General features: G+C 36.5%; 1 long non-coding RNA gene and 1 pseudogene across 2 annotated transcripts; one reads left to right on the forward strand and one right to left on the reverse strand.

Moving 5' to 3' along the window:
- Positions 1–4609: 4609 nt before the first annotated feature.
- Positions 4610–5778, forward strand: LOC143548401 (uncharacterized). Its single transcript, XR_013137941.1, has 3 exons — positions 4610–4825; positions 4897–4941; positions 5554–5778. It is a non-coding gene; the product is annotated as an uncharacterized LOC143548401 (long non-coding RNA).
- Positions 5779–6489: 711 nt separating this feature from the next.
- Positions 6490–7312, reverse strand: LOC143548402 (uncharacterized; annotated as a pseudogene). Its single transcript, XR_013137942.1, has 3 exons — positions 7223–7312; positions 6898–7105; positions 6490–6823 (listed from the first exon to the last, which is right to left on the reverse strand). The product of XR_013137942.1 is annotated as an uncharacterized LOC143548402 (transcript).
- Positions 7313–12779: the final 5467 nt, after the last annotated feature.

A 12779-nucleotide genomic window follows, 5' to 3' on the forward strand; every position in this document is an offset into this window, starting at 1 on the left:
GATAGATTTAGGGTTTTAGGGGTTTAAATAGGGAAAGCCCAAAGGCTTTTAGGCCCAAAATATGTTTAAGTCCATTAACCACACTAATCTTATCCTATCTTATTATTTAAATTATTTAATTGACGTATCTCGACACGACAACTAAAATAAACTCGGAATATTTATTTGTGTATCTAACGAACTCGGCGTTACATTCGGTTCCCTTCTGCCTCGAATATTATTAGGGTTCGGTTCCATTATGCCTTGGATATTATAAGGTCCGGTTCTCTCCTATTCGTACCATACAACCATACATACTTTTAATTATATATATTTGTATATGTATCTACGTACGTACCCTTAACCCTTTCCATATCTTTCAAGTATCATTATTAAACATTCATATAGCATACACTTACCACTTAAGGTAAATGCATTAACCAAACATAAAGGAGTATCAATTAACTACTTTTAACCAAATCATACTTCTAGGTTAGTCAAACCCCTAACGAACGAGGGGTTCGGGGGCGACGCCCCTGGTAGCGGGGTTCTAGGGTCGGCAGCCCCTATTAGAGCCCTTGGCTGGGGTCAAGCTGTCATGTCATCTTGGGAAAATTTCATTTTAGTTAATAAGCATTTACTAAAAAATTCATCAGAAAATGAATCGAGTTGAGTTGAGTTATACAAACCATTCGGATCGCATATGAAACCAGTCGCATGGATGCAATTCAATCGCATCACATGGATTACAATACAATCGCTCGTATGGATGTAATCCAATCGCATCGCATGGACCAATCGAATCGCATGCCAAATGAATCGCATTGCATTTCTTAAATGACTCGCATCGCATGTCTATGCAATGCAATTCTGCTTTGTGCGATCCGATTCGTTTTTTTCTTCATTTTACCATTCGTTTACCCATTTTATCCTTTAACCACTCCTTATGCCCCGTTTTACTATTCTAACGAGTTCTGGGTCGTAACAACTTTGTCTACTTGCTTTTACATGGCCCGAACGTTACTCTTTCGTCACGAATCACCACCGTTAACTAGTGGTTCATCAAGTTTATGATTTTCTTGCATCTTACAGCCCGATTTACTACCATACTGAGTTTCATGGCAAACCGACCTCAAACACTTAAACTTTTTAACCAAAACATACCTTCTTAGGTTCGGTTTTTCCTCGGGTCCGATTTAGTACGTGATCTAGAGGTGCATCTTGTTGTTTGGTGGTGCTTGAACATTGGCGACAACCGGTATTAGCAGCATGCCAGCATGGTGACGTTGACACGTGTTACAAAATGGGTGGGGTCGGTTATAGGGTTTTCTCAAAGGCGGTGCAGAGTTGGGGTTGAAGCGCGGTTTGTTGGGTTAGTGTGTAATTCTTGCGCTTCTTGTTGTGGTTGTGGGAGGAGTAAGCGGGTTTAGATGAACGTATATGGATTCTTTTGGTTCGGTGGGTGGTTTTTTAGCAGATTCCTTGGATCCTTTCAATGTCAAAGTCTCGGCTTTAACATGATTATCGGTTAGGGTTGTAGCGAGATTGATTGCATTTCCAAGTTCTTTGGGAGAACTACCGAAGATATTGTCTTGAATTTGTCTTGGTAGCCCCTAAATATACTTATTGATGGCACGCGCTTCTAGGGTAACAAGATGAGGTACAAGTACACTGAGTTCATTGAAACGTGAGGTGTAAGCTGTGTGCTCACCACCTTCCTGCTTGAGATTCCAGAACTCGGTCTCCAAGTTCATAGGCTCGTTTAGAGGACAGAACTGTCGGGTCATCAGGTCCTTCAATTCATTCCACGGCAAAGCCATGGAAGATTCGGCACCTCAGGTTGACTTTTCTTTAACCCACCAAGTAAGTGCACCTTTTTCAAAGACACTTGAAGCGAATCAGGTTCGCTTATCATCGGGACATTCAATGTGAAGGAACACACTTTCCATCTTTTCGTACCACTGGAGTAAAGCAGTGGCACCTTGGGCCCTGTTAAATACACGGTGTTTGGCGTCAGTGAAGTTCTTGAAGGTAACGATAGGAGCTGAAGGCGTGGGTGGAGCGGGGTTGATGTTAGCCATGAGGTTGTGGTGCATTTAGGTCATCATGTCGGAAAGGACCGCAACTAGTTGCTTAGTGATCTGGGTAGTCATTTTGCGGCTAGCGGTTCCAGATGAACGACGTCTAACATAATGGGAAGACATTCTACGAACATAGGTAACGAAAATCGTGAGACTCGGAATAATGTATAAAGAAATCCTTATTAAACTTTGTTAAAGTTGAAAACCATAATAATAATAATAATAATAATAATAATAATAAACATGGTGTGGAACTTAGAGTTTCATGAACCACCAGGACTCTTATGCTCCAACACAAAAATCAAAATACGTAATTAAATCGAACCAAAGCTGGGTATTTGTGTATCACCATGACTTGACAGACTTTAGATTAAAACACATTGTTAAACATTGAGGGTCGGAGTCACACGTCGCATGAACCACCATGACTTGCGTGACATCCTAAGGAGTGTAACCATATCCCATTCACAAAGAGGACAAGGTCACGTTTGAAAGCTTAAAGTTGCGATTCGGGATGGTGTTTGGAATGGTACGCTTTGGCTTAATAGGTTTCATGCCCTTCTCGAACTCTCCAGGTAAGCAACTAGGTCCCGCGGCTAATTGGGATTTGTGCGCATTGCTTATCCTTAGGTTTCAATAACCTTGGCGTCAAGAGTTCGGAAAAAAAGCACGTCCCCTTACAGCTACTACATACCCGCGACGTAAAACCGTCTTTAAGAAGAAGAAATATCGGACCGAAATAAAATCGGTTGAAAATAGTTTGATAATCCTTGTTTTAGGCCTAAGCATTGGACTTGTGTATGTGCTTGTGTACATGAGACGTAATTGAAATCAACAATATTAATAATAATAATAATAACAATAATAGAATGTGCATTCAAGCAATCAACTTACTAGGAGTAGCCTGAACCATTAATCAACCAATGATGCATTCCTTAAAAATGTGTATTAGGCCTAGAATTCCATGGTTATTGAGGTTGTTCGTGCGTTTTAAATTATGCTTACATCGATGATATTTACGTGTTTTAAGATGGAGGAGATTGTGTTATGGGAGTGGTGGTGTAAGGGTGGGGTCATCTTTTACACCATCCCATTTTTATCTCCTCTATATTTTACATTAACGCCATATTAACTTTGTCTCTCTTTCCCATTTCATCTCTAAATCGTTATAGTTTCATCTTTCTCATCCCCTCTCGTCTCACATTTTTTTATAAATATAAAATATTTATGGGTTGACACCGAAATGGTTTGATTGTATATTGACCTAATCGAGCATGACCCTCGTCATAACCACATTGTCCGTACATCCTACCAGAGTGGGTAATGTGAATGAGGTGGTGTTCTCACAGGCACTACTTGCCACCTCCTTCCTTGCGTAGCCCACATTGTGGTGATGCTTACCATATGAAGGGGTGTTTGGCTACAATAATTATTATTATTATTATTATTAAATTAAAAGTGTCACCTTGGTGATGGTAACCAATTGTGAAAGTCAAGAAAGTTCAGCAAACTTTCAACATGTTTGAACATGATAAAAGAATCTCAGAATCTAATGACTTTAATCAGAACATATATTCTAGAGTGGTTAAACGACAATTAGAGCAGAGTGTTATTGACATTTCTTATTACTGACAAATAACATTTAACTATTTCTAATCTACAAAAATAAACAAATTACTTTTCTTTTTCAGAGTACAACTAAACAAAATTCCATAAAAGATCAATTACAAGTAATAACATACAAATTCTAGAAGGTGCATTCTTTTCCATAAACATACTTCTTAAACAAACAAAAACAAATTTTTACTTAATTTTTCATAAAAAACACATGATGAATCATAAATGAGTCGGTTTTTATTTTTGTCATGGTGTATGAACTAATTATGATTTTATAGTGATCCATTTTGAGTAAAACTTATTTTTCTATAACCGTGTTGCATTTACCATACCTAAACACGATCATTTTGAAGCACCACAAACCATTCCCTTTAATGACTATACTTATATTTGATGTACTTTGTTTCCCTTTAAAACGTGTGTTGTATTAGAACCTGCTTTTCTTGAAATAATTTTTATTTTACATCAACGTAATGCCGTCTTTCTTTATATTTCAAATTAAAAAAGTTTTAACATCATCATATTAAAATAACCGACGAATTTCGTATAACTTTTGCAAAAGCATCCTTGATCTCCCTTCCAATTATTCACGTATATAAACATTTTATATCCATTATATTATTAATTCGGTTTTCAGCCGGTATAATACACGGGTTACCATCATGGTTTGAATGTTTTATACTTTTATATATCCATTCGCATCACAATTACACATCCACTTGCTCTTTCACTTTCATCCACACAAGTTGTTGACCAACCAACCAGTAGAAATGGGATGTGCATATTTATTTATATTTATATACATCCTAATCCATTTCTCATTTCTTTATATTATTCCTCCTTTCCAGCAATCCAACCCCCCTTTACTTTTCTTTTCAAACCCCAACTCAACTCATCATCACAGCCTCCATGGATGATTCTTCTTCTTCAGCCTCCCAACCCAACGGCACCGACAGATCAACACCACCCAATAGCAACAACATCAACGGCCACAATCACCCAACATTTTCAGCCTTAGGATCTTCCAATTTCATCGGGAAGCATCGACTGGCTGCCATCATTTCTCAACAGAATCAACAAATCCAGGTCATTCAGGAAGAGCTGGATCAGCTGGAGACGCTTGGTGAATCATCACTTGTGTGTCAACAGTATGTGAATTAAAGCTGTTTATACATTCATTTTGTTGGTGATAATTAATTAGTTGCTGGGTGACGTGTAGGCTGGTGTCAAGCGTTGAATCAAGTACAGATGCTCTGCTACCTGTGTAAGTCCCTTGTCCTCTTCCTACATCCCAATATCTAGTCTAGGCTTTTTCACTTTTAAGTTTTAACCGAAACTCGGAAAAACACTAACCCAAATCCGAAACGTGGTAATTCGGGTCGGTGGGTCTAATTTCCGGGTTTCGGGTCAACCCGGATAAACCTTTTGTTTTAAGACCTGATATTATTATTTGGTATACGCTAAGGCTAGCAGGATCGACAATTCGCATTTTAGCCGTTGTATTTAGAAAAGCCCTCGCATTCCGTATGTTCACATTCCACCTGTTATGTTTGTTTATTATTTGGGTATTTACGTAAATTATGTTACAAGTTTGTATTCTTAGATACTCGAAACCCGATTATGGCAACCTGAAAAAACCTGAACCCGAAAAAAGCGTGCGAGATCTGGGTCGAGTTTTGGGCCTAGATTTAAAACTTTAAAATCCGAAGAACCCAAAACCCGAAAAACTAACCGGAGGAACACACCTACCAATATCAGCTTTTTAGGTCTATTTGAATTCTTTGCGTACAGAACTGCAATCTGTTTTAGGTCTGTTTGAATTTGTAATATTAATTGACTTTGAAGAAGACTCTTGCTTATATTACGAGATGAACAGGACGCGAGGGCCGGCTGATGGTGGATGGGATCGATGGTTTCAAAGAGCGAATCAATCTTCTTCACGAAATCGCAAACGTTGGATATGATAAAACTGTTTGTTTAACTGCCACTTTCCCTCTCTAATTTTTGTAAATCTTTCTTCCAAAGTTTAAAGAGTTAAGTCCATAATAATATTGATATTTTGGATTTAATGACACTTAACAATGGAAAAACGGATGTTGTAAGCACTTTGTTTTATTTGTTTATGCCATGAAAATGAAAGAGTTGTTTGTTATTCAAGTTTTTACTTGTACATATAAGCATTCAAACTTATCCCACAGGTAGTTTTTACTTTTAATCTCTCAATAGTACATTTCATGTGGACAAAATAAAAAAACGAGCCAACTGAACGTGCTAGTAATATGCTGACCCGTCGAGTTAACTGGAATTTGACCCACTTGACCCGTTTTCTTTTCGGAATTCACTGGCATTTGACCTGTCTAATTCACTGGCATTTGACCCACTTGACCCGTTTTCTTTAGGTATATCTTGTTTGGCCCGTCTAATTGACTGGCATTTGACCCACTTGACCTGTTTTCTTTAGGAATATCTTGTTTGGCCCGTCTAATTGACTGGCATTTGACCCACTTGACCCGTTTCCTTTAGAAATATCTTGTTTGGCCCGTCTAATTGACTGGCATTTGACCCACTTATCACGTTTCCTTTTAGGAATAGCTTGTTTGACCCAATAAAAGATAAAGCTAACCCTAAAAGCACATAACTAAGCGATGGGTTGAAGAAACTGCACCCTATGTAGAACAAATAAACAATATTAACACACATAATATGATTTAAACTTCATCATAAGCACTTAATTATGAATAAATGAGATAAAAATATATACAATCATTAAGACAAGCGTACTCGCATGTTGCAACTTACGAAGGGTATAAAAACTCCGGTTATTATGTAAAAGCAATGAACCAAATCATTAAAAGCAAACTATATTTCAGGAGCATCCTTAACAACTCCATCAGCATGATATTCAGTGGCGATAGCATCACCGCCCGCAACTTTAACATCATCAAAATAATCCTCTCTTGCATTATTGGCCAACATGAGAGAAACAAGCCAGAAAAGAGCTGCATCGAAACGCGCCACCACCAAGCAGCCTGGTTTTTGCTGTTGGGCAAGCCGTTTCAAGGTTGTAATGAACATTGCTCACAATGTGTTTGTGCTCGGTAATTGTGGGCCATAACAGCATTGCCATTGCTAGTCCAGTGGAGCCCCTGCCATTTTAATTACATAAACAATATTATTATTACAATGATAATCTCAATCAGTTAACGGGATGCGTACTTACAAAGCAATGAGGAAGAATATGAAGAAACTGGTGCTTTGAAACAATGCAGGCCGAGGAATAGACTTCCCTTTGTAAGGATAAAACAAAGACCACCCGCCAGCCAACGTTGAGAGAACAAGAAACCCAAATGACAAATATCCTAATACCACAGTGGGGGATACTTGCAGATAACAACATCCTTCCCTATGATTGGGGTTCCGGATGCAGGCTGCAAATACAAAAACAAAAGATCAATTAAGATGTGAAATTAACTGTTCCATGTTACATGCAAATGACTGGTTGAATTTGTTTATTATAATGGAGTGAATAACAATAATATTAATACCTTCTTGTTTTCAGCAATAACGCCTAGTATGAACGATACAACTCCAAGGGTTCCAACAACTATAGACATTAGTTTTGTAGTAATCTCCATCGGACTTAATTCACCGTCTGTACAAATATAGCGAACCATGTGTCAAGAGTACCCAAATCAAGCCATACACCAAGAAATACACACAAACTTACTGTAAAATCTCAAGCATGTATATTTAGCCTTGATGCATTGTGTTGCTGTTTTTTTTTAACATTCAATATTCATATGTTAAGTTGAAAATAGATTGATCACATAACATTACTCATGGTACCAGTACCGAAATCGGTACCGATTTAGTACCAAAGTTTTGAGTTTCGGTACCGGTATTTGTATGTTCTGAATTTTATATTTTTGCTTTATAGTTAATAATAATAATTTAGCTTAAGCGTATACAATAAGATTAAAGAAGGCATTAATAACTATTAAAAACCCGTAATTATATATCCAAAATCACACCCGCAAAGAAATCAGGAAGAAGAATCAAATTGAAAACCCGGGCATCTAATCTAAACAGCAAAAGTTGTGATTTATTAGTAAGCAACTGAAGATAGTAGTTACCTCTGAAGAAGAAGAAGAAGAATATTTATATTTATAATCAATGATAGATTGATAGGATAGTAGAAGTATTGTCAAATTCAAACTGCCGTGGAAATCGGATGTAGATTTTATAATCACCGATGAATTCGATGATACTTTTCAGATTTTGTGTACGCCACGAGCAGCCCTTAACATTTTCTTTTTTACAAATGTAACACCACGAGTCCTCTAATAGCAACGATTTATAAACTTAGCTCGATTTTGTAGTGGAAATTTCTATGATGTTGATTTTTTGTTTATGTGTGTTTTGTGTCATTTCAAGTCTTATGATCATCATTAAGATGTGCATATAAAAGATTTAACAAGACTCTTTCTCCTTTGGGTACTCAATGTTTCATTAGTTCAGGTTTTTTTTGCATCAAATATTCAAACTTTTAAACATTTTGGCATAACTTTTGATACTATTAGTTTCTAATAATTTATTATAGTTTTCTTTCTTTTCTTTTTTCAAAATTTAATATAAATAATGTGATATGTGATCAAGGATTCGATCTTTATAGACTGTAACATTTGATTGTTAAAGAAAAAAAACAGTCTATTTTCCATCTTTCAAAGCTTCAATATTGAGTTTATAATTAAAGTATCTCTTAGTATAAGCTACCATCTTTAGAAATCATGACAAAAATATATTAAACATATGCAATTTTAATAAATGTATAGTGAGTTGACAGGGAAAAAAAACACGAAAAGAAGTATAATAAGTTGGCTAATTTTTTCATTTTTAAATTGTATATTTGGTGACGAAAGAATCAAAATAAAAGAAGGGTACATTGTGTTTGTTGAGAGAAAAAAAAAAGGTAATTAGCATACCAAAATTGGTAAATAATTTGCAAACTACAACTAATTGCTAAATATTTTGTAAAGAACACCATTTTAGAAAAGAAAAAACTATGAGTATGTTGTCCCGTCAACCAAGTACTCTATAGCCCACAAACAAACTAAAGACTTGCATATAATCTTCATATTCATATGAAGTAATATACTCGAATCAGTAGATATACAAAAACTTCTTTATTAGGCTATATCTTATGGTGTGATGGTATGTGCCCATGTAGGCCCGTGATAGTAAATAAATTCTTGAAAATCAGTTCTCGTTTAACTTTTAACCTAAAATCAATCATATGTTTTATATTAGATATATCCTGATCTAATTTTGTAATACTAGGCCATCAAGGCTACAATTTTAAAGGTTCAGACTTTGTTTAAAACGCTTACCTTGTTTACTGGGTTTAAAACCTGTTAAAATATTCAGTTCATTTTCTGACGAACTATCGCAACAGCTAAAGTATCAGTCCCTACGTCTTACTAGCCCTATCTTTATTTGAAAGACATTTCATCATGAAAAACATTCATTTATCAAAGCCTTTAAAAGCTAGTTTGTATTGTTTAAATTTCTTAAAAAGAAAGAACAATTTAAAAAATGTGTTTTATCAGTATAATTAATAATTTTTTAATAAAAAAATAAGTTTAAAACAGATAGATGTATTTAATAAGAAAGAGAGACGAGAATAAAATAGTGAGAAAGGATACGAATGTAACACATCATATTAAAGATTTTTATTTTTTATATAGTTTATATTAATAGTTACAGATTTAACAAAAGAATATGACCTGTATAGGAGGTTAAAATTAATCTTATCTTTAACAAATAACAATTACTTAAGACAAGAGATATAACATATATTAAATGGTATTTAAATAATCTGCTCTGATTGTTAAATCAGTTTTCTAACACTAATACTTTACATGAACAAACTTTACGGTGTATTTGTAAACTTTTTCCTATTGTTTTGGTAAGAGAGAAAAGGTTTCAATCTGCTTTTAAAAATTAAAAGTCGAAAATTAAGCTTTCCTCCTGGTGAAGCTCTTGATTGTAGTGGCACCACACCAGTGTACCACATGTCTATATTTACCCATTCAGCAGCCACACAAAAGGATAACATAAACACAACGGCAGATGAGGCTGCTTATTACACTTAAAAAATCAGAGTTTCAGTTGGAAACATCAACTGATAACACAACATCCAATATTAGTATTGGGATTGTTGGCTGCTTTGATATACAGATCTTAGCCTTTAAAAAAAGGGGGAGTGTAACCAGTTGGGGTGAATTAATCTGGTTAGTTGCAAGGTCGTTAAGGCCTCCACCTCCATCATCAACAATATCATTCTCCTCTGCTACTGCTGCTGATGCAACCTGTAAGTCAAAAGATCCACTCACTTTTAACCATATTTAGAAAGCAAGAAATTATTAGCAAATATAGCTTTGGAAACTCAACATCTATAAAATGATGCTAATTTATATACATTTACAAGATCCAATCCCTAGCAAGATAAAATAATGTATGCTAATTTTTCTATATATTATTATTAGACATGGTTAAAAAAGGTAATAGCAAAACAAGGGTCTTTTCTGGCTAAGATTTAGCAAGTACATTTGTTTCAGCTTCAGAACTTAGGTGGTGTTTTGAGATTGCTTATCCTTTTTTTTTTCTTTTTTTTGGAATGACGACTTTCTTGTGTGTTAGTCCCCCGCACTCTCCAAATTTGGAGAGCCCCGTTGCCCCACTCTGGCGAAACTATGTTTTCTTAGTCGGGCCCACGCTGACTTTCAGAGTTTGGCTTGGGCGTTCTCCCGTGAAACCATACCGTCGGCCGCCACTTGACAGTCGTGGTGCCACCACAAGAGCATAACTCTCTAGCGTAACACACGGCGTGACGAAAACTTGGGTGGGCTCGGGGTTCAAACTGACAACCTTTGCACAATGCCTAGCTCAAATCTTTCATTGCCAATATCCACCCAAAGTGACAAATGGAAATCGAACTTGGGTCTCCATGGAGAACCCAAGCCTCCTACCACTAGGCCACAAGTGGGGGATTAAGTAAAATAAACAATAAGCAATCCACATAGATAGATGCCTTACTTGCTTTCCCAATTCTTCTTTTTTCTTCTCTCAGCTTATTTTCCTGTTCTCACAAATATAAAAGTAGATTAGATTCGTGTTATTGTGTTTATTCAGGCTCTAACCGTTGTTATGCTTTTAAACAGGATGGAGGGACTATGGTCTCATGGTACCAAAGTGAAAGTTTTATAACGACCTTGGAATTAACCAGATGAATTAGCCTTCACATACAATAAATCAACGGCTAGAGTCTCATTGTTCTGGCATGACTGACATACCATTTAATTGTGCTAGATCAGGTGTCAATGGATAAGTTTGGCACATAGCTGAGAGGCTTATGCTTTTGTTTATTTAGAGAAAAAAGCTTTGTTTGGATGACAACTTTAGCTTTGCATGCTCAACAAAACAGTTGCTACTCAAAATAGCGTTGGAAGTAAGTTCGGAATTTTTAAGAGCAAAATTAGTATCAAGTCTTAACACCCTTTCACAATTATAGCGTACCTAATAATATCAATGTATATGTTCTCTCTTGTCATTTTATACTGCCTACAGCTACAGCTACTTTTGCCAAACACTTCCGTATAATTGATGAATACAGCTAAAGCAAAGCTCCAACCGGAACTAACTTTGCATTTAGCCACAGGTATACGCCTAATAATATACTCATGTATACAATAATATGTAATGGATCTCAGGAGTGCATGCAGAAAAATCATAGTAGAAGCTTAGCATACCTTTTCTTTAAGAGTTGATATGTACTTCACCAATTAGGATGTTAACACTACAACAACCACTGGACACGAAATTTGTATCCTACTAGCAGTTAATTACCTACCTGTATTTTTATGAAATTCTAACATGGCTTATCGATTGAAAAACAATATCCAATAGATCCTATTATTAGTCACTGATTAATGCAAAAAAGTTGAGCTTATTGAATATCTCCCTTGATATTCCAGTTTAATTAATATTTCATGAATCTTAGTTTTTTTCCTATCACACCTCTGGTAATGTTTAAATACTTTGATGATGCCTATTTGTGTATTTTTGTTGTAATTATTAAACCCATGAAAGGGCCTCAGCTCACACAGGTTTAACGCTTAGTATTTGATAACGATGGATAAGGCCATCCCAATACATACATTGCTTTAGACAGATCTCAAGGAACATATAAACAGACATCATACTAGGTGTTGTCTCAAAGCCATAATCAACCGGTGGCTTGAAAATTAGACCGTGGGCTCACATCAGAGAAGAGAGAGACTGAGAGATCAATAAGCTGCAACAAAGACCAGCGACTAACCTAGAGCAAGACCGTGTAAACCAGGACTGGAGGTTTGCGTCATGAAGGCCGAACCAGTTGACTGAAAGAGATAGGGTTTTGAACCAGAAGACAAAAATTTAATGGCAGAAAACCAAGCTGTCGCAGAAGGAAGTATAAACCGAAGACCGGAGGTAACTGATCGAGACCTGCGGTTTGCCAGAGAAAGAAAGCCAGACCGAAAGAAGATAGCCCAGAAAGAAAGAAGCATTAATCAAGAATTCGAAGAGCAAGAACGGTCAACGAGGTTCGTGCAACAAGTAGCAAGAAAATCCATGGTATGAGGAGCTGAGATCAGACCCGTGCGACAAATGTGTGAGCCTGTGGGGTTCAAGGCTGATCAGATGTAAGAAAGAAGAAAGGAGGCGGCTGATTTTGTGCAATCAAGCCAAAGAAAGAAGACAGATAATTGTAGTAAGATGAAAGATCTTGGGTGGCATGTAACATCGCACAACAGCAAGAGGATGATAACAAGTCTAAGGCAAGCAGCAAGATTGAAACTTTGAGGTTCGGTGAAGCAAGAAAACTGATCAAGCAACAATAGGCTGGTCAAGAGCAATGCAGAAGCAAGAGAAAACAGAATTGGATCATGCAAGCAAGTAGCGAGTTGAACGAGTCAAGATCAAGATGGGGGGGGGGTGAATGTTGGGTTGGTCTTGATGGTTCTGGTCGAGTACAGGTCAAGTCAGTTACGGGCCAGAAAAATG

This window comes from Bidens hawaiensis, unplaced genomic scaffold (assembly GCF_021521415.1).
Source record: "Bidens hawaiensis isolate Kalapana, Puna unplaced genomic scaffold, B.hawaiensis_p1.1 tig00015117_1, whole genome shotgun sequence".
Classification (NCBI taxonomy): domain Eukaryota; kingdom Viridiplantae; phylum Streptophyta; class Magnoliopsida; order Asterales; family Asteraceae; genus Bidens; species Bidens hawaiensis.